This window comes from Crotalus tigris, unplaced genomic scaffold, assembly GCF_016545835.1.
Source record: "Crotalus tigris isolate CLP2741 ecotype Arizona unplaced genomic scaffold, ASM1654583v1 scf7180000024307.1902530, whole genome shotgun sequence".
NCBI classification, from domain to species: domain Eukaryota; kingdom Metazoa; phylum Chordata; class Lepidosauria; order Squamata; family Viperidae; genus Crotalus; species Crotalus tigris.
In genome coordinates this window covers 1,103,551-1,124,269 of record NW_024100479.1, presented here as the reverse complement: position 1 = coordinate 1,124,269, position 20,719 = coordinate 1,103,551, and the positions used below count along the sequence as shown (strand labels likewise).

The 20,719-nt window shown below is 37.5% G+C and overlaps 1 protein-coding gene across 1 annotated transcript in view; it reads right to left on the bottom strand.

The window, feature by feature from the left end:
* Positions 1 to 15,293, bottom strand: part of LRRC8B (leucine rich repeat containing 8 VRAC subunit B) — a 41,045-nt gene extending 25,752 nt beyond the window's left edge. Inside the window, exon 1 of the mRNA XM_039324714.1 lies at positions 15,141 to 15,293. The gene's annotated coding sequence lies outside the window, so the exon portion shown is untranslated. The remainder of the gene's footprint in view (positions 1 to 15,140) is intronic.
* Between the last annotated feature and the right edge of the window lie 5,426 nt (positions 15,294 to 20,719).

Here is a 20,719-nt window from a genome sequence, read left to right as displayed (position 1 = left end):
ACATCTTATTGGTACACCTTCAAATATTTACGAAATGGGTAGCTGCTTGGCTGAAAGTCCATCTATTTGCCAGCATAAGTCCTGGGTATCCTGGCAAAGCTCAAAATTTTAATCTTTTGATAAATTTTAAATTTGCCCTGCACTCAAAGTTGTGTAAAGGTCTTCAGAACTCTTCTGAGACAAATAGGAATCAAAGATAATATAGTTGTTCCAGCTACATAAAGTGAAAACAAATTTCTCTCTCAGCTTAGGGTGGTGAAAGTCCACATTTGTTAGGTAACTTAACAAGTCAAACACAGAGAAGTTAAATAATAATGGGGCTAAGTTTCAACCAAGCTTAACTCCATTTTTAGTTGATGCAGCAGACGTAAAATGACCCTGGGGAGTTAGTTGCCTGACTTTAAGCATCATGAAGAATGCAAACTAAGAATAGCCTTTTGACAATTGAAGAAGCTTTCAGCTTCTCCCAGAGCTTACTTTGATTAACCCAATCAAATACTGCATATATTGAAGGGGACTGTGGACGAGGAAAGGTATTTTTCTATTAAATACAGGTAGTCCACAATTTACGACTACCATAATTTCTCTGTTCTATCTGCTCCCTAACCTTCTAATAAATACATTGCAGTACATAGGGTGCACTGGTTGTATAAACTGATTAGACATCTCTCCCCTTTCAAATTGAGACTATACATGCAAACCTCAAATCCACAAGATCCAATCCTACTTTCAACTAAAATAGTAACTATGAAGCCTTGATAGCTGCTCATTAGTCTGAATTATTAATTCAGGAGGAATCAAGTCTCTGCCTGCACTCTTTCCTTAATTGGACAATTAGGACATAAACCTCTGTATTCATTAATGGAGGCTTGTAGAGAGTAAGAAAAATAAAGTTGATGGAAAAATGCAAGAATTGTTGCCAAGGTGGCACGAGGTAAAATGACATATTTTAAGTCCACAACAGAAAGGTAATATCTGGAAGCAGTTCAGACAGATACCTCCCTAATTCACGGAACTGTAAGTATGAGGAGGAGGTACAACATAATTAGATTTGCAAGGCTCTATTATTATAGCCAATCTCAAGAAAAGTTGTTTTAGCATTTCTGTGGAATTGATTTCTTTGTCTAGCGCAGGAGTCTTCAAACTTGGCCCTTTTATGACTTGTGGACTTCAACTCCCAGAATTCCTCAGCCAGGCATGCTGGCTGAGAAATTCTGGGAGTTGAAGTCCACAAGTCATAAAAGAGCCAAGTTTGAAGACTCCTGGGCTAGTGTATCTAGTGGGGCTGACAAGACCAAACCCATAAGTCTTTATGCAATACCATTTTCTGATTCATTATATCATCATTATATAACTCTCAAAGGTATTTCTCTTAAGCCCCAGATGAAATGCAGTGATTAACAGGAAAAGGGGCATTTGGTGAGAGCTTTGCTGCAATGTGCCCAAAGAGAAATGAGTTCTTCTATAAGATAGGACCCAGGTATTCTTAATGGAGGTACTTAATGTAATACTTATCTTTTTATTAACATGATCAACTATTTTTGGATATGGGTAGGTTTTCTCAAGAGATGAAATAACTTTTATCTGGACAAATATTGAATTATATGGAACGAGAAAACATTTAAATCTTCAGTTCCAAATTGTAGCAAGGAATGAAGAAAAAAGAAGTGAATGAAACGTAATGCTGCTTATTGAACAAAATAAACCATAAATGCTGTATAGCTGTTATTGCATTTAATCACATGCAGGTTTCACCCAGAGCACTGCGGCAAATAATCAAAAGTAATAAAGCACTGGAGTAATAAAAGAACACAGAAGTTTCTCCACATGTATGTTGCCAGCTTGCCAGTTTATTTGTGGGAATAAAGAAACAATAAAGAATATGAGAAAAAACACTCTAGAAATGCTGTAAAATTTTACAGTGTATACATTTACATATCTTAAGCTGGGATGTACAAAACATTTTGAACAGAACTGCTCTGAATACTAAACAGCCATTCTGAATGAAAAGTAGTTGTTCTGGGCATTTTGGAAGTATTTTGACCTAAAAAAAAAAAAAACATTCTGTACTGAGCATAAAATAGCAAAGTCCTCTAAAAAAGAATATTTCCAACACACACACATACCTACAAAGAGACAAGCTTTCCTGAAGATGTTACCTGTAGATGTGACTAAGAGAAAGTTCCATTTCTTATTGGTCAAGAGCTAGTATATGTGGTTATCCACTGTAGACCAGAAGATGTCCTATCCAAGACTATATTAATAACATGAGAAATAATTTTGTCCATCTGCGGCCAGACTGTCTACAACAAAAGTTTCTTATCTAGTAGTCTGGGGACTTTAAAAATATACGAATTAACCAGTGCAAAAGGCATTTGGACACTCTTGATCAAGGAAAGCTATACTAAACATAGGTAATGTACCAGCTTCATAGGCAGTGGGCACACAGCTCTAGGAATAGCTCGTCTGGTCATTAGTAAGCCAATTCTTGCAAGCACATATATTACAATTCTGGAAAATAATCGAACGGTATTAAACTGGAGTACAAATTTATAAAAGTTAAGAACGAGGAATAAATTTGCTTCTACTATTTCAGACAAGGCAAAATACACTTTTGAGCCATTATTTACAAGCAAATAGATATTTCTATTATTACTATACCCTGCATATAGGTAGTCCTCGAATTATGACCACAATCGACCCCAAAACTTTTGTTGCTAAGCGAGACATTTGTTAAGCGAATTTTGCTCCATTTTACGACCTTTCTTGCCACACTTGTTAATGAATCATGTTGTTAAGCTAGTAACACAGTTGTTAAGTGAATCTGGCTTCCCCATTGACTTTGCTTGTCAGAGATTCACAAAAGCTGATCACATGACCCCAGGAGACACTGTAGCCGTCATAAAGGTCCCTTCCAACTTTATTATTATTATTAAATAGGAGTCAGTTGCCAAGCATCTGAATTTCGATCATGTGACCATGGAGATGCTGCAATGATTGTAAGTGTGAAAAATGGTCATAAGTCACTTTTTTCAGTGCCGCTATAATTTTGAATGGTCACTAAATGAACTGTTGTAAGTTGAGGACCACCTGTATTTTTATAGTAGTGCCAGATTATGCTCTTTACTAGGCAAAGTTAAGGATTACAAATAGTGCTTGCTTAGAAATCACAATTGGGACTGGCAATTCTGTCACTAAATGCTATGATCACTAAGTGGAAAATCATATCACCACAATGGGCTTATGGGGTCACTTCCCATTTGGTCAGTAAGTGAATCATCGTAGTAATTAAGTGAAACATGATGTGACCACAATTTGAAATTTTACTTACACATTCTTCATTAACCCTGTTCGTCAGAAGCTGTTTGTGAAAGACACAAAGGGCGATTATATGGCATGATGCTGCGAATGTCATAAATGCAAGGATAAATTGCAAAGTTTTACACTGTTGTAACTTCAAATGGTCATTAAATGAAGCAATCTGTAAGCGAAGATTACTTGTATTAGATTATGGTCTTTATTGGCCAAAATTACAGATTGGTTTAAACGTTAGACTTAAAAGGTGTTATAGATGGGGAAATATTAAGGTCCACCTACAATCAGAATCCAGGTAAATAGTACCAGATTGGATTTAAACTGATGCTTTAACAACATGGCACTGGTTGAAACATTGCTGTAGTTTAATACTGTAAATAGAAGTGAAGTAGCACAGTGTCTGGATAAACTATATTTCTGAATTTAGCTATAATGTTAAAATTCAGCAAGGAAATTGTTAAGTATTACTTGTAAAAAAAATAGTTACTGCTTTCAATCTTCTCTATTTTAACTGCATTTCTCTTCTTACTTAGCTTGACTTAAGAGATTTGTGCAGTCTCTTAGAGTTTGAAAATCTGTATGGAATTAAGCACATTTCAAGTAAGTCTTCAGTTATGTAATTTTTTTCCCCTTAAAGTTTATCTTATAAAAAGACAACAACACATATTTGCTTTAATTCAATATTTCATATTCTTCAAACGTATTAGGCAAATACTTGCATGATCACTCTTTCTTTTCCATGCTATGATATGTAGTTTTGATGCCAGACCATTAAGCAAAATAAGAGTTGCTAAAAATGAATGTTGATGAGAATAAAAATATATGGTTATGCCATTATTAGCATGGGAAAATGCTATGATGTCCGTAAGATTCCTCCACATTAATCTTTCCCCCACTTCCTATTCAGTTGGATAATATGCTCTTGATTATGTTGATTATGTGCCATCAAGTCAGTGTTGACTCTTTGTGACCACACAGATATTTTTCCAATGATGACTTATCCCTAACCTTTAGGTTTACCAATGGTGTACTGTAAGGTTTTCCACTTAACCTCACAATTGCCCCAGCACTACTCAGGAATTTAAAAGAGCCAAAGAAACTCCTGAGCCGAGGTTTCACAAGCAAACAACTTTTATTTTGATCAAAACAGAGTTGGGTGACCCCATCTCTCTTCGTGGCTGGTAGAGAGATGAAGGCAACAACCAGAAAAAATGTCTTCCACCTTTTATACCTTTTCAGAACAAAGAGATCAGGTCTTGGTACCAGGCATAAGATGGCACAAAAAAACAATTCCTAGGTGATGACTCATACACAGCAACCCAGGCTCCATCCGTAACTCCTTTCCCCCTCCCCTTACTGTGCTCTTTTCATATAAGCAATCACCTATACTTAAAGTATGAAGCCCTTACTTTTCCAATATATATATATATATATAAAGCATCTGATCAAGCAATTAACTACAAAATAATGATTACAAAATAACAAAACAATGATTACATAACACTATAATTATCAATATAAAATGGTTACTATATATAAAATAAACGCTAATGTCAAACTTAAACATACTAAAATCATAAGCACAATAAAATCCCTTCAGTACCCCATCATCACTGTAACCAAGTCCATCCACCTTGCCGCTGGTCTTCCTTTTCTCTTCCCTTCCTTCTTTCCCAGCATCGCCAGCCTTCTCCAGAGAGCTAGGTTCTTGCGTAATGTATATGAAGTATGATCATTTGAGTCTGATCATTTGTGCCTGAGTGAGAACTCTGGTTTCATTTGTGCAATTACCTGTTTGTTTTCTTGGCTCTCCATGGATTCTTGGGAGTCTTCTCCAACACCCAAATTCAAAAGTAGCAATGCTCTTTCTATCTGGCTTCTTCAAACTTCTAATTTCATTTCCACAAAGTATCACATGGAATATGATTGCCTAGCTATTCTGATATTTATAGGTATAGATTACATCAAGGCGTATCTTTTCCAAGGCCTTCATGATTACAAAAACAAGTGCTAATTTGTGGCATGTTTCTTAACTGCTTTGTTGAGGGTTGATCTTTTAAGAAACTATTTGCCATTTCAGTATCTTTCAGTTCTCAGTCTGGTTTTACCTGTTGTCATTATCTTTGTCTTCTTTATATTTAATCTTAATCCTATTTTCCCTTTATTCAATTTTTGTTACTATAGCTTGTAGATCCTTTGTTTTTTCAGCTATTGGAGTAGTATCATTAGCACAGAACAGGCTTTTGATGTTCCTTTCTCTAATTTTAAAACTACACTTAAAGTTCTTTCAGTCTAATTTAGCCCAATTTATATTCTGCATATAAGTTGAATAAATAGAGCAGAGTAAGACCGACTTGTTTCATTACGCTGTTTATCTGTTTCACCATGTTGTACTGCAGCTTCTTGATCAGTATATAGCTTTGCTTAAAGACAATGAGATGTTCTGGGAATTCCCATTTTTTAAGAACTTCCCAAAGCTTGTGAACAACATAGTTGAAAGCCTTTTTATAATCAATGAAGCACATACTAACTTGGTTTTGGTTCCTTTGATTTTCTCAATTATGCAGCATGTTTCTGGGCCTTTTCTAAAGCCAGTTTGAAGATCTGGCATCTCCCTTTGATGATCATAAATATTATTTTGTTAGTATGTGAAATTAATATTGTACAATAGCACATTCTAGTAAGTTTCCTTGTTATTGGTATTGCAGCGTAGAATGATCACTGTGTCATTCTTCTGATTTGCTGGCATACCTCAGTTAGAACTTTAGTGCTACGTGTAGAATTATGCTTAGTGTTATGTATGAAATTTATTTTCTCTGTCTTGACAACTGGAGATTGTAAAAAAACTTTACCTTTCAACTAAATTTACCAACTTTTATTGTGTTACTAGACAACCTTATTAACCTGTTGGGTCATGATTTCAGAGATATTTCCTTACGTTCAAAAATTAAAAAAACTTCTAATGTATTTCTTCACTAGAACAATTGAGATACATTCAGAGATACATCTGTCTTGAAACAACCTATGATGTACTGTATAGCATAAATATCAGCTTGGGAAATGTTTTACGATATTTTGCATTCTGTCATAAATTGTTTTATGATAATTTTATGATAATGTCATAAAATGGTTTATAAAATATAAATATAAAAATTTCAATTTCACAGAGTCAGGAGTCCCAGATTTTGGACATCTTCTGTAAATTAGCCCATTTGAGGTACCATGGTTCAAAAAGGGGTGTTGACTTACCTGAGACGTATAATCCACCAATGGGTTAACTCTGCCTTCCTGCCCATTAGACCAGGTCAGCTAATTTGTCACACCCGTCTTGGGGTAGCTCCTCCCATTCTTGACGAAGGCGAAGCAGCTGACCACAATTTTGACGTGATGGCTCCCAGTTCTCTAATATGATCTTAATGATTTTAAGGGTGGGAGTGGATTCTACGTCTCCGTGCTGAGAAAAGGCATTCAGATAAGACAATGGGACATACCAAAGCCTCACTGTCCCAATGGGTGGGAATCAGAAGAGGTCGAAGTTGTGTTTGTAGAGATTACCTGTTGTAGGACCCTCCTTCCGAAGGAAGCGTCTGCGGAGGCAAAACGGTCTATCTTATAATGTCGGATGAATGGGGAGGGCGAGGACTACGTCGCCGCCCTGCAAACTTCCTCGATAGAGGCCTGTGTGGCCCACGCCGTGGAGGTCGCAGCGCTGCGAGTGGAATGCGTTGTGATTTGCCCTGGTGTTGGTAGAGAAAGTGACTGATACACTTCTGCAATGCAAAGTCTGATCCACCTGCCAATCGTTGAGGCGGACACCTTCTGTCCACTAGAGGTGTGGTGGAACAGAATGAAAAGAGCTTCTGATTTGCGTAAGGGTGCTGTCCGCCTGATATAGTGTCATAGTGCCCTCTGGACATCCAGTGTGTGCCACTGTCGTTCCAGGGTATGAGACTGTTGGCACAGAAATTCGGTAGGACGATTTCCTGGGCCCTATGGAACATGGTGTTAACTTTGGGGATAAAGATTGGGTCCAATCAGAGGACCACCCGGTCCCGATGGAAGGTGCAAAGGTCCTCCCTGACCGACAGAGCCGCGAGCTCGGAACCACGGGGGATTTTGCCTGAGAGATGCCTTTAAGGAAGGCGCAAACTCTGGTATGCTGTGCCAAGGGAACTGAGTTGGCGCAAGTGAGTAAAGTGGACAATGCCGCGACCTGTCTGCGAATGGTGTTCGGAGCTAGGCCCCTGTCCAGGCTGTTGAGCAAGTATTCCAGTATGTTTTGAATTGTTAGACCTGAGACATCGAGCATTCGCTTCTCGCACCAATTGCAGAAATTTCTCCATATGGAGTCATAAATGTGATTGGTTGCCAGTCGGCGGGATGCTTGGATCATGGAAATTACTCTTGGCGGGTATGATTCCCCGCTCAAGATTTGGTGTTCAAGTGCCAGGCGGCTAACTGAAGCCATTGGGGTTCCGGGTGTTGTAGATCCCCCTGGCTGAGTTACACTTGGTCCGGGGGTATCCTCCATGGAAGGGACCTGGAGAGATTCACCAGGCCCGCGAACCACAGTCTTCGTGGCCAGTGTGGGGCTACGAGTATGACCTCCACCTGTTCCTGCAATGCCTTGCGGATGGTTGCCGGGATCAGCGGAAGAGGAGGAAACGCGTAAAGTAGTCCCCTTGGCCAAGGGCAACGTAGGGCGTCCGTTTCCTCCACCCCCGACAATGGGAACCTTGAGAAGAACCTTGGGAGTTGGGTGTTCGCCAGGGATGCAAACAGGTCCACCACTTGTCGCCTGAACCTCTGTGTTATCTCCGCGAATAGGTCCGGGTGCAGACTCCATTCGGCGTGATCCATGATTGACCTGCTTAGGAAGTCCGCTTGTCTGTTTGCCTCCCCCGAGAGATACTCGGCCCTGATGGAGGCGAGGTTTTCCTTTGCCCAGTCTCCAAGTGCTTGGGCCTCTGTCATGAGAGACCTGGATTGGGTTCCCCCCTCCCTATTCACGTGTGCCTTTGTTGACACATTGTCTGTGAGGACTAGTATGTGTTGTCCTGCTACCCTGTTGTGTAAGTGTTGGAGAGCCAGGTATATGGCCCTTAGCTCCAACCAATTGATGTTGTGTACCAGATCCCTTTGGGACCATTGGCCCTGCACCCACATGGACTGCAAGTGTACCCCCCAGCCAAACAGGCTGGCATCCGTCGTAAGTGTGACACGGTCGGGTTCCTTGAAGTGTGACCCTCTGGCTAGCGCTGGCAATGACCACCACTTGAGGGACCATAGTGTTTCTGGAGGGACCCCATACCCTTCTGTTGGAGGAGCTGATTTTCAGCCTCTGGAATGGAAGGAAGAATCCAGCTGTCTGGATTTCCCCTCTGGAGGGAGTTTAGCTTAGAGTGGAACACAGCGTTGGTCCCAATGCTGAATCTCCGAGGATTTCCCTAAAAGTTATTAACCAGCTGAACACCCAGAACTGGGGAAGGAAGGAACCCCCTTCCCCAGGCCTGTCCACAGACTGACTCTCACAGAGCTGAGCTGGACTCAGCTCTGCTGGAGTAGTTGTGGAGTGAGACAAGAATCCACCAATATTTAATTCTATTACCTTCCTTAAACCGGGAGCCAATCTATCACGTCCACCTGGGCTGAAGACCGAGTCAAGAATGGGAGGAGCTACCCCAGGACGGGCGTGACAAATTAGCTGACCCGGTCTAATGGGCAGGAAGGCAGAGTTAACCCATTGGTGGATTCTACGTCTCCAGTGCTGGAGAACTGATGGAGCTAGCAGAGATGGCTAAACTGACTGTACTGATTAAAGAAAAAAATACGAATACTTTTATTGCCATGTGGAAACTGCTCCTAGATTTTGTCCTTGAGGTGGGAAAAAAAATGAAATTTTGATTGTGGGCTTTACCAATTAGATAGATTTGATGTTATTGAAATGGCTAGTTTATATTATTTTGTAAAAGTAAAAAGTTGAAGTTTGAAGTCTATACTTTATTGCACCAAAGGAAGTCGGACGTCAATGCCTTCCCCCCTTTTTTCTCCCTTACCTCTCTTTTCTATTCCGTTTTCCCTTCCTCCTCTTTTCCGCTATTTACTTTGTATTTCTATTGTATCATATATTATAAACTAATAAAATTTTTACTTATAAAAATTGTTGTCCTAAGATGTACTATTTCACCCAGGTAAGGGTTACAGGAGCAAGAGTTTTAGAAGTATACAGATTTTTAACTTTGACTTTCCTCCCAGTAATTATATATTGTTTATTATTACTAAATTACTAAGACCCATCCTTAGTTTCTACTTACTGCCTATGTATAGAGAATAGGAACTGAGGATGGCTCTTTATTCCTAACATGCATATTATTATTTCAGAATAATAGTCTGCATGTTAGGGATTTATTTGGTAATCTTATAAACTGACACTGTTATATTAACACAATTCTCATTTGGACATCTTGTTAAGAATCCTTCTGATTAAAAGTTGAATATTAGGGAGTACTACACTAAATATTTCATAAAATAACTTACAGAAAACCTTAGCCAAAAGACTGACCACAATTAAAAGAAGCTGTTGCTCGTGAGAAAAAGAGGCACAAAGCCATACATAGCAACTCTGTGCTGTTAATTCTGCTTTGCTACACAGACATTGTAACAGTTTTATTTTAACATTTACTCCAGAGAAAATTTCACTTTTTAATGATTACCTTAGCCAATTTAAATATTCCAGGATGAGAATATTTTCAAGCATATTCTTAGCTTTCCTGAATGCTTATGAAAGCAAAAAGGCAGAATATACAATATGTTCAATATACTTACAAATATCTATTTCTTTCTTCTACTTGATTCATGGTCTTTCTATCAGTCCAAGCACTAGTTAAAAGGTTCCCAAATCTGTCCATTTAATGTAGATTTTATTCAGCTTCCTCTAGTCATTTTCAGCTTGACTATGCATTATAAATTCCCTTTTGTGTGTGTGTATTCATGACAACAGTTTCACTCTAGAATCTACATGGTAACAATATTAGTGTTTAGAATTACATGCAACAAGAACTGGGCTGATATGTTACAAAAGCATAACAGACCACAGAAATAATATTGATCTGGCAGAAGAAAGGCCATTGACATATATGCCACTTGCATTACTACAAATAATAAAATAGGAAGAATTCAAGTAGAGTTAATCTGCCTATTTCTTACCCTAAGATTGATTATCAAAATAGGGTCAGACACTGCTTTTCTATTTCCAACAGCAAAAGACAGCAGTTAAATAAAGACGAGCTTCAAAGTCTTTGCTGTCACAGCACATAATTCCATTAAGCACAAGAAACAGGACCTATTCTAGGGTCATAGCAAAATACCGAAATGTTATCTCAATGTTATATCTATAATTTTTTAATATGCAGCAACATTCAGATTTGTCTTTAAAGTTTTTAGCCCAGATTTTTTTAAATTGTTTTCTGATTGTTATGTTATCATAATTATACTGCAAATAACTTTTGGTATCCTGAGTAGAATCATATGAAAATATACATACACATTTATCTATCAAATATATATAACAATGTGTTTGCTGTCAACAAAGAAAAAACAAGAATCTATAAATGTAGAAGTTTCAGGTACAAAGAGTCATGTTCCTATACTCAACAATTAGCCCATTAATTATATGTGGATGTTATGATTGTAATAATTATGTCCCAGTGCTTTTACTTAAATACAAAATGATCAGGTCAGTTTTATTCCCCTTTATTATCTTTCTCAGATAGATCTGAAGAGGCACTTCAGAAGATATAGCTAGATTAAGCATATTGATTCAGTTCAACTAAATAAAAGCATGTCAAGCATAATAAAATACATATTGGGTGGAAAATAGATGTGTTTGCAATTGTCACCTAGGAAAGACATTTTGCTCAAATAGCACTATGGCTTTTAGTGTCTATAAATTCCACTCTAATCACCAGTTAGCTTTCTTTTGGGAACACTTCTTTCCAAATAAGCAGTAAATGCCACATTATGCCAGACTAACTTTTTCTTAACAATGTCCTTTCTGACCCAGTAACTGACTTGTGAATTTTTCATATCAAATATGCCTAATTTAGTAATTTTGAACCATTACATACACAAAGTATGTAAAAGTGTTTTGTGTTATAATTGAATTTTTAAAAACGGCTATTATTTAGCGTATGAGAACATGACAGAAGTAAATATATACACCCAGTTCACGCAATTATAAGCAAAACTTCTATGAGGATATAGCAGTGGCTCATAACTGGATATTCAATTCAGCCATCCAAGTGATGAGGCAACCTTGGCTCTTTTATGACTCGTGGACTTCAACTTCTGGGAGTTGAAGTCCACAAGTCATAAAAGAGCCAAGGTTGCCTACCCCTAAGGAATCAGAGAATGCATGTTGTGGGCAATCTTGCAAAATATGTTTAATAGGGGAGCAATAGTTGCCCGCATGTCAAAGCATGCACAGTCTTATTGCGCTGAGATAATCCAGGAGTAAATACAGCAAACAGTGGTCTACATTAAATGGTGGTTTATCATACACTATCTACAATACCATACACATGGCAATACAGCAAACTCCAATACACAGCAGTTACAGCAGGAAACTGTCATTCCTATCATTGCATCATCCATCTTATGTTACATTACATCATTACATAAGCTGTTTAGCTATTAAATCATTACCTTGACACCGTGTCTGTAGCATTCCTTAAGTTACACATGCTCCCTGGGCAGTGCTAAATGGTGACAATGACCAGATGCAGTTGTACTGCCCTTTTGGGCCTCATGGCCATGACAAACAAAAGTGCATAAAATCAAACAGGCCTGACAATAAAGAGCATAAACATTTTTTTAAATTCTAAAGCCTGTTAGAATAAAAAAAACATAGATACTGGAGTCTAATGAAGATAATAGACGAGGAAAACATTACTGGAAAATTAATCCCTGCTCCTATGCAGGATATCAATTACAGAAAAACGGAGTAGTCACATTTTTTATTTCCTTCAATTACATACACTTTAGGATGGAATAGTTTTTGATTCTACTGGATAGTGAATCAAAAATGCTTTGGGATGCTGCTTAATTCTCCATAAAGTAAAATAATTTTCTAACCATTTTTGAAAATTTCGATAAAACTGTTGTATTATACTGAAAGAATTGATTGGCTTTAGATAGTTCAGTTGTAAATTGCCTTGAATAGATGTCAGGTGGAATAATCTTTACTGCAATGAAGTCTAAATTGTTCACTTTGTATCAGTTCTCTAATTACAAAGAAGCATTTAAGAATTAGATAGAGTGTCAATACTTTCTGAATACCAGGTTCGCCTAATTAAGATTGGACTAAGATTTATCTTATGTGGAAGATCTTTAATCTAGCAATTTATTTAGACATATCTTGGATTTATTAGAGAAGTCAAAAAAATTATCAATGCTTCTAGTTTAAGAATGGACACAAACATAATACAAAATCAATTTTATTACTAAAATGAAATTATATCTGGGTTGGCTAAAACCAAACAGCCACTTCTACGGTATTACACTCTGTTCCTATATACATAGAATCTAGCTTATTACCATTTGCTTACAAGGAAACAATTGTCTGGTCACCATTTTTTTTTCCCCCTTCAATAGACGAATATTACCATGAGTGGCTTTGCTCCTTGAAACCATTAAAGAGATAATTTTTGCAATAGGATTCATGCTGTAAACGACTCTTGATAGCTTATTTCTTTAAAAGAGATAATCAATCTGTTAACAAAACCTTAATTACACAGATTACTGTGTGGCTTTTGGGCAATCACATCTTCTACTGGCCAACTTATTTCACAGGGTTGTTGGATACATACTAATCCTATGTCACCTTGAGCTTATGAATAATAGGATATAAATCTAATATTAAAATCTAACAAATAAATATTGCAGTTGCCTTCATACAAAATTTTTATTACTGTATGCCACCCAGAGTCACTGTTAGGTAGCCATATTCTGTTTATAATTTTTAAGTCAATATGACTCAGAAAGCCATAAAATAACCATGTCCGCTATAATAAAGGGAGAGACAAACTAAATTAGCTTAACAAGTTGTGGGAACCCAGTTAAGAGAATATGTCCAGCTCAAAGAATGTATTAGATATTACAGAAATTTTGATCATAGTACATCAGGAGAGAAAGTTTCATTCAACATAAATGAATCTAGACAATTAAAAAATAAGATTTAGCTTGCCATCTCTCAAAAACCATGAGTCTACTGGCACCTTTCCCAACTAACAAATTTGAACAGTTCCCAAAAGCTTGCCTCCCCCTGTCTCTCTCCTGATATAGCTGACAAAGTGAGAGAGGGCCTGTGGCTTAGAGGTTATAACAACTGCCTAACATGCAGATAGCCCAGGTTCGAATCTCAGAAGAGTAAGTCTGGCTGAAGAGAGTTAAAGGAACTCGAAATAGCTATACCAGTTCTCTCTTTATTCTTTGTTAGCAACCTAAATATATATATATTTATATATATATATATATATATATATATATATATATATATATATATATATATATTAGTCTGAAAAGGTGCTAGTTGGCTCCTTTTGATTTTTAGTCGCTATAAACAGGGCTCTTCTACAGTACCTGTGATCAGTAAAGATTGTCTAAAAAACAAAAACACTCCAAAGTATGATCGAAGCATGTTTATACTGTATTTGGTACATTTAAAAACAAATGTTCTTAGGCAAAGAAACCTGCTTCTCCTACTGTAAGAAATAATTCTCTTCACAGCATGGCCACATGCTTCTCTCAGTAACAAATACTCTCTGAGAAGTGCTTCCCTGTGATCTCTGTTAGCTGTAACTGGTCTCAGCCACCTCAGAACTAGAAAAGCAGAACCAACTTTGTAGCAGCAAAGGTAAAAGAGTCTTGTGTTTTTCATGAAGCCTAACCCCTTAAAAAAAAAAAAAAAGCAACCCCCTTTTCAACCTACACTCCCCCTTTATCAAAGCCAAAGCAAACTATGCCAGGACTCTTAATACTATATTTATACCCCACCTTTATTATTTTGAAAATAATTCAAAACAGCAAATATAGCTAATATTCCTTCCTCCTCCTCCTATTTTCCCCACAAAAACAACTCTGAGGAGGCTGAGTGTGACTGGCTCAGTCACCCAGCCGGTTTTCATGCATAACGGAGGGGGAGGGACTATAGAACACATGGACTCCAGTTTTCTATATCAGGGGTCCCCCAACCTTGGCAACTTTAAGACTTGTGGACTTCAACTCCCAGAATTCCCCATGCTGCTGGGGAATTCTGGGAGTTGAAGTCCACACGTCTAAAAGTTGCCAAGGTTGGGGACCCCTGTTCTATATAACCTAGTGCCTTAACCACTAAGACCCTACTAAACTACCCTTTAACATTTCACTAGAAGTTGCTATTAAAGGCAAGCCATTAAGAAAAACAATCTCCATTCGCTAGAAAGGGAAAGTCACTTAACACATGCCCACATTTCTAAGTTTTAGATGCCGGCATGGAGCAGGTTTGACAGTTTCATTAAGCGCGGCGGAGGGGGGGGGGGGAAACACTCGTTAGGATTTGAAGAAGACTTGCAAGGAGAGGTAGCCTTCTCCCTTTTTCCACCATCTTTCCACCAGGTTGAAAGACACCTGCAGAACAAATGTCAGGAACTTGCGCCAAGCTTCCACCTAAGAGAAAAAGGCGGAAACTCAACCCTTCACCGTCACGCCGCAAACGTCAGGTAAACCTTCTCGGGTCCGGCGCTTTTGCCCGCCCTTCTCTTTCACTTCCCGACTTCCAGTCAGCTTACCGGATTCAATCGCCGCCTTGCCACCCGGACAGCCTGCCTCCGGGCGCGCACGCTGGGCCGCCCGGGTCCTCCTCGCCGCTCTTCCACAGCCGCGGAAGGGCGAAAGGAAAGCGAGCCGCTGAAGAGGGAAAATAAATAAAAAAGGGGCGGGCCTAGGAGCCGGCTTCAACCAGAGGCTCCACGGTTCAAGACTCCGCCCGATTCCTTTGTCGCGTCACCGGTTGCCTTCCGCCAATCGGATTCTAGCTGGCAGAACCGCTGACTGGGCGCGAAGGGAAGCGCAAGGCGGAACGGCGGGGGGGGGGAGAGTGGAGGGGAGCGAATAATAAAAGGGGCGGGACAGAAGGGAGAAAACAAAAGGAGTGTTTGCTTTTTCTTCGCCTCAGACGGAGGCGGCGGATGCCAGTCCGCTTCGGCTTGGGAAAAGAAGGCGGAGGTCGAATGCACTTAAAATGTCCTGACATGACCTTATCAGTTCTTTTTTTCCCTCCCTTTGGAGAGCTGGAATAAGCTTCATTGACATACCGTCCTGTGTTTAGTTAGCTGTCCTTCTTTCGATGTCGCTCCGCTAAATGTTAAGTTTCCTTAAAACCATTAGATTTGCTTTCCCCTCTTGAATGCTTGCAAGAGGCCTACTCCGAAGTGTTTACAGTAGGCCAATTAAGCTTCTTCAGTGGGATGGCAAAGCTTTTTGTTATTGCTTCTTACTATTAAGATCTTATGGGTCATTATGAATAAAAGAGCTGGGAGTAACTTAATAAAATAATGGTGCCTAGGAGACAACTTGGTAATGCAGGTAATCCTCAATTAGTGACTGCCTTGGACTGTAATAACTGCAACCAATCATATTTACAACGTTCACTGGTCTGTAATGGAAAGCTGGAGTAAGATCCTAAGCACGGTTATGATTTCACCTAGTGATTGCTTTGCTTAATGACAAACCTGGTCCCAGTTGTCACTGAATGAGGACTACCTATGTAACAATGATCCTCCATTCGTTGCATTAAATTACAAATAGGTTTCCAAGACCAAGATACAATCCTAACCCTTACAAACTCTCCACCATATGTAATCTACCCTGAGTTGCAAGGGATTAAAGGCAATGCTTTTCTGTCATGGCCTCCATACCTTGCCTCAAGGATTCCTCTGTATTGGTTTTTGACAAAGCAGTGAAGATGGCTTGTTTATTTTATTTATTAGCAGTATACCCTACTTCTGTTTTATATAACTTAAGCTAGAGGTGTCCTTAAAGATCCCATTTTTATCTTGAAATTTTTATGATTACTTGATTGCAATTTTTATTGGATTTGGTTTTATGTTGCATTTATGTGACATGTGTTTTTAATCTTAGTTGTGTTAACTGCCCAGCCTTTGGAGGTGGGATATATGTAATAAATTTAATTAGTAAATGAATATCTCAAAGTAGAATTTATTTATTTATTGAATGTATTTGCTGCCTATGTTGCTGGGGCTACTCTAGGCAGCTTACAATAATAAAAGAAAAATGACAAGGCATATAAACAGAAGTAAAATAATAAAAAAATAATGTAAACAATGACAAAGGAACACAATGAGAATAAATACATTAAAATAACCAAAAAGATGGATAGTTGGAGAGGAGGAAGAAAAAGAGGGGGAGGGGGAGTCTGCCATCAATCTAGCAGAATTTAGGCTGTTGGCTGTGTCTTAAAATTGAATAAAGTTACACAACTCTATAGAACTTATTTCTGAATAAATATGCATAAGTTCAGCTTGTAAAAAAAACCAGAATTTTTTTACTCTCCCTTTTCTTAGAATCAGTGCAACAAAAGAGAGGGGGTGACTAAACTGCTATCCTATTGGTAACCTAGTGGGATGCCATCTTTTTCTTCCTGTTACTGTTTCTCCTATCACAAAAGAAAGCAGGTGATGAGGGGGCTACTGCTGTTTCTTTTTTAGGCATTCTAAAGGCTAACATTCAACTTATAATCACACTTTCTCTAGGATGAACTATCTGTACCTCAATAGGAATATTTTCCAGACTCTGTGCTGTAAAAGATGCAGGTATACTTAATTTACTCTTGCTTACTAATTAGAGATGAATGGACTAATCAGTTAAAGCATGCAAGTTTGCAATCTAAAAATAGTTTTCTTTCTCTCCTAAAATCTTACTAATTTATAAAGAAGTTCCTTAACCTACATAGTCTCCTTTAAAAAAAGAAAGAAACTAACAGATGATGTAACACAATCAATTAAAGGCTCTCTTTGTATGATGCAATTAGTTATGGTTAACTTCACCATTGTTTATTCAATTGACCCATCTTTCGGGGCTTACATAAAACACTGAACCATAAACAATAACCACACAGTCTGCTTTTCTCAACTACTAGGTTCAAATGTATTTGGCTGCTTTCAATATATCACACAAACACAATGAAATAATTAGTTGCATTGTGAATTGTGTTCTGTGAAATCTCCACAATAATATCGCCCAGAGTTGAACTCGATTGACCGGATAACATTATCATCATCAAGGTATTGCAAATTCTTTGTTGTTTTATCTATCTAAATAAAACAATTTGATGCCTCCCTAAAAGAACGTTTGGATTATATGCATCTATTTGGTGCATATATAGTACATACAACCTAAAGCAACCTTACATTTATACATACAGCCTGTAATGATTCAGATAATAATTGCCACTGTCTTGTGGTAGCCTGCATGCCAACTCTGCTCCTTTATGTATTACAGACCTAACATCAATGCAATACAGGAAAAAAATCTATTTTGGTGACATAATTAGCATTTTGAACATCTCTATAGAATGGAACAAGCTAGGCACAGAATACAAATCATATACCAACAATGGCAGTATCCAAGGAACAGAAGATACTTCAATATTCCATTCATTCTGATTGTGTTTGCAGAATTCATGTTAAATTAATAATTTAATCCAATTTTCTGAGTTAGCATCAAGGGATGGAGGCTTTCCAGATGAGATCACCAGGATGATAAATCCTATAAAGATCAGGGTTTTTTTTATTACGAGTGTGAAATTTTTGAATATGAATAATTTTAGCTTTAGATTACGGATGAATTCCCAGGGTTGGAGTGTGGCATGTAGTGATTTTTATTAAGAATGGAATATAAAGAAAGTTCAACATTGAAATATGCAGTGAATCAACTACACATTGATATCTTAGTTATCAGTGAATTGAGATGGACTGGAATTGAACATATTCAGTCAGGTGATCATACTATTTGCTACTTTGTATACAGTACTTGGCTACAATACAATAATGTCAGTTGGGCTTTATGGACAATTCTTTAATTAATATAACAATTATCCAAGTTTATGCTGCAACTACTGATGCAGAATAAAAGAGGGTTGGTGACTTTGATATCCAGTTCAATTTAAAATTGAACATGCAAACAAGATGTGCTGTTTATTGCTGGAACCTGGAATGCTACAGAATTGAAATAATAAGCTGGAAATGTACTTGAACTGTATAACCTAGGACAGGCTGAGGAATTCTGGGAGTTGAAGTCCACAAGTCTTAAAAGTTGCCAAGTTTGGAAACTCATAGCCTAGGAAACCGAAATGCAGCAGAGAACAACAGAGAATCAGCAGAAGATTCATGGCGCATAAATTAAAGAGACTAGACTACCATGAATTTATAATTTCTAGATTCCTATATTGTCTAGCTTTCACTGGGACTTCAACAATTAGTGTACAATCAAAACTGAGCAATTCTGATGTAATTCATGTTGACTTGATTCATTCATGTTGACTTGAATCATGACTTGATTCATTTGTTTTGAGAAAATGGCATTACTATTTATTTATACTAAAAGTTCAGACACTGACTTCAAACCTTGGCATGTCTTGGGTTCTGATTATCTTAGTAAACACTATTAAGAAGATGTTTCATGGCCTTAGACTAATGTTTTAAATATCCTTATATAAAAATATGCTCCGCTGTAAGACTTGCATCTGAGCAAATATATACAAAGTTTGGTCTTCCGATATTGTTTGATGGGAAAAGGTCAAATAAACATTTCTGGAACAAAGAAATAATGACTGTTCTTTAACAAATACAGTAAAAACTAATAGTCTTTAGTGAGTAAGTCACATTAAGTGTAAGTTAAATTAAACAAATAAAACAAATACAAGAGCTGGGCACCAAAATGTATCTGTTGCTAGCTTTAAAACTGAAGTAAGATCTTCATTTCCTTATTGCATCAGCAGTCTTGCTTAAGTGTAGTGCCAGATTAAAAAAAAAACAATTACTTGAAAAAATAACATTCACGTTAATAAAAGTCTCCCATCAATATAGAAAATATAGATTATTGAATTAATTGATAGTGTTGATGTTAAAAATGTATATTAATATATCACATATACTTTCTTACTTACAAAGTAGAGTGTTTGTTTTACAAGCCATTATAGTATGGTATTGCCTGGGTGATGAAAAATTCCAGAAGAAATATATTTTCACCAAATATATTTTCACCAAAAGAACAACACAAAGCTTTAGTATCATGAATATACATGTAAAGAAGACACCTGTTAAAATTGTTTTTCCCATTTGAAGTCTCAAGCTTTAAAGAAAATAGTTAATAGAATATTGCCCTCTATTGACCAATGTGAAGATTGAAATAACAACAGTGGTTCTGAAGGATTAGTATTCTGAGGCTTAACTCAAATAATCAATCTTATTGAGAATATTCTCTCCCCAGATTTTCTGATAGAAAGGTTTTCTTCTCCTCTATCCAAAATTCTTCTTTAGAGATGCCATAAATTAAAGCTGAATGCAAAATGTTCTGTTTTTTTTCTACATTACCATTTTCCACATTATTGTACAGATTGCTCTTCCACATTACCCTGCATTTTGTATGAAGCTGCAATTTGAAACGAAAACATATATTCATCCTTTAGGCAAGGCTTGTTCATTTTAATCTAAAACAATCTTATTTCCATCTCACAGAAATTCCAATGTATAAATACACTACTACCTGTCTTTGTCAATATATCATGTATGTATATGTGTGTGTGTTTATTCTACTAATATATATATTAGTAGAATATAGGCAAATGTATGTTGGCTTGCATGACAGCCTTTAGACTAGAGGTCCTAGTTTGCAAAAAGAAAAGTCCTTTGAAGTTTCATGTTTATTTTACCACAGTTCCATCTGGAGGAATAAAACACCTGTGGCACCAAAATTCCTAAGGACACCCAAATTATCATCCAAAGTATTGATGATTGTTTGGGCTGTCATAGGAATGGTAGGATGAAGATATAAATTATATCATGAATTGGGATACACTGTTACAGTTGCTAGATCAGTGGACAGCATTGGGAAACGAGCAGTTGGTATTAATGAAATAAGGAAGAGATGGCTTATTTGATCTTTGCGGATTGCTATGGGGCAACTGACCTGAAGATTTTAAAAAGAGATGGGGAAAAATATTGGAAAGTGATTTCTTAGACCAGGGGTGTCAAAATCACAATGTCACATGATATGTCACGATTTATCGCGACTTTTCCCCCATTGCCAGCAATGGGGTGGGCGCAGTTTCAGCGTGACACATCTGGCC